Genomic DNA, 2,830 nt, shown 5'->3' with positions numbered 1-2,830 from the left:
AAAGGTGGTATTTAAAAGGAGGGTGTCGCCACCTCAGCTACAGAATATAGCAGTTGTATTTCTCAACAATCAGTATTATTCACGTAAGGCTATCCATATTTATCATAAAATAAAAGTTATATATGATAAGAGCAGAGCAGGGATCCAGATAATGAATCCACATAGTTGTAGTATGTGGAAGAAATGCCTGGAATGCTATGTTTTTATCTTTCTTTGAATATAAATGTATTTCCAGATCCGCTTTTATTTAAAACTGTAGCGAATTGAAGGTAACTTAAACAGAAATATGTTATATTGCAGTTATGTGAAGTACCATTTTTTCTGAAATTGGTGGCTTATTATAATCGTTTAACGTAACAAAAGATTTGATACAACCCTGATGTCTCGAGTTCACTGAGCCACATCTATAGCAGAAAATATTGTTCACTATTATCTCCGATTGGGACTACATGTAGATGTAGAACTTTCCATCTTTTAATGAATGCTTCAGAGTAGCAAAATTGTCCATCATCTAGCATTATTGCCATGAACATTTAAATTATTTTTGCTTACTCAAGCTAAGTTTAACACAGTAAATTAACAGGTATGGCTGTTGTGTTTTGCAATTATTAGTGTCATACACACAACTTCATCCATATTTATCATAAAGGAAACGTTATCTCTGTGTTATAAGAAGATAAGTACTTTTCATTCAACTAACAGGAATCTTTAGTTATTGGATGTACATAATCTTAACAGTGGCTGGCAAGTTATGTTTTTAAATTTCTCTTGAATTGTCACACAACTTCTCATGCCATTCTTTTCTTTCTTTCAGAAATTACTCTGTTCCATCAATGAACCACCTACTATCCACACTCATATATTTTGCCTCAGGTAATTTCCTTGTGTTGATCAGAGACTTCATGGGTATTAGCAAGGGTACAGCAAACCGGATTATTAAAAGGATGTGTATGACACTGGAATACATGCATAAGAGATAGTTTTATTAATTATTTCAGTTCTCTGATGAAATTAAATAAAAATGAAATGAAGAAATGTATACTGATTAATATATTTTAATTCTGAAATAATTCTTTCAATTTTCTTTTTCTGATCCTAATTTTGAGCTATATGCTCTTCTTTTAACCAGTACAGTTCTTCCTCCCTTCTTTGGTTCTTGACATGCTATTTTTGAAGCACCACCATCTGCAATTCTGCTAATTGTTTCACATTTGAGAACAGGTATTTTTATTGTAAAAACAAAACTGGCAGTTTAAGGTTGAGAACTGTAGAAAAGGTAGAACACAGTGAAAGTGTCATGCATCCAGTTACTTCCTCTTCCCTCCCTAATTACAAACAGCTGCTAAAGTTCATTGCAGAAGCCAAAATTATGTATGAAAATCGTCACTGACCCTCAAACTAAGGTGAGATACAGTAACAACAGCCTCCAGTATGGATACATGCCATATATATATTTCTACCCAGGATTATAAAAAAGATTGCGGCTTTTATTGTAAATGTTGGTATTTTATTCTTCACACATGTGCTTATATAATTATTAATAATGTCATGGAAGCATTGACACATATATATGCCTGAAAACTGCAAAAGTGAATGCACAATGTTCGATAATTCAGCAAAGATACTTTTTGTTGAACAACCCTTGCTACTATAATGTATTATCATTCTAAGATATAGATACAACAGCAAGCTATCCAGTGACACCTCATAAGATTGTCAGTCAAATCAATCTCAATAGTGACTCAGTTGTCACTGTCTGTTGGAGACTCTAAAAAGGCCAATTATTTCACAAAGCAGATGGCATTTCACAGTTGCTTTTATATTATATCCTACTTGGACTGCGGTGTCCTTCCCTTGACAACTTTATCAGTTCGTAAATTTCATTGTACGCAATTTGCAACTTACATTCCACATATGGGGTGCCACAGATCTGTAGCCTGTGCTACCTTTTCTATGCATAATATTTATGTGTTTCTTTCTTGGTAAAAAATCGTACTTGTTTTGTAGCTGCTTTATCGATCCATGTGAAGTTGTTTACCAATGGAAACTGTTGCATTTTTCTCAGTACCTTATTTGGAAACCTAGATAGATCTCTTATTAGTCAAACAACAAATACTTGATCCTTTAATTAATTTTACAATAGATCCTTGTACTGTTGTACATCCAAGTACTTTAAAAACATAGTTAAATGTTTGCACTAATGTTTTCATTGAATGAGACCGCAGCAGTTTTCGTGTTTTCTACTACACTCTTGAACTCGTTTACAGTATCCACCAGCTTCAAAATATTCTCAAACGAATAATTTTGCAATCTGGAACGCTTATCACTCACCAATGAGTTCAATACTGATTGAGCTCATTGGTTAGACACGCTATTCCTGCAGACGACGACTAATGTAAATATGAAATGACGTACGCGCACTTACCAAGTGTGCAGTTCAGCTATTCCGAGAGTAACCAACCAGGGAATGAAATGGTGTCCGTACAACGCGCAGTCCAAGTTAACTCGTGGTTAGTGTATTCCTCGGTTAGTTATCCCTGCATTTAGCCCTAGATTATCCATAGTCTTGTAGGCTAAATGATATGCTACAAATTTAAAATGTCGTCACTGTAGCTCTCTTAAGGAATCTCTCAGTGTAGAATGGACAGAAACACTATATTCTAAACTGTCTTTATCATTCGATACAGGATTTTTACGTTAAATTTCGACGTTTATGTTGTACGGCAATAGTGTGACTGGTTTGTTGAGCATCTGAGTGTTTCTGATTTCAGAGATAGCTGTTGAGAATACACAGGAAACAATTCGATCGAACTAGCCAAGTGGCGCCTCC

The sequence above is a fragment of the Schistocerca americana genome, chromosome 2 (genome assembly GCF_021461395.2).
Source record: "Schistocerca americana isolate TAMUIC-IGC-003095 chromosome 2, iqSchAmer2.1, whole genome shotgun sequence".
Taxonomy (NCBI): domain Eukaryota; kingdom Metazoa; phylum Arthropoda; class Insecta; order Orthoptera; family Acrididae; genus Schistocerca; species Schistocerca americana.
This window is presented reverse-complemented; position numbering follows the sequence as displayed.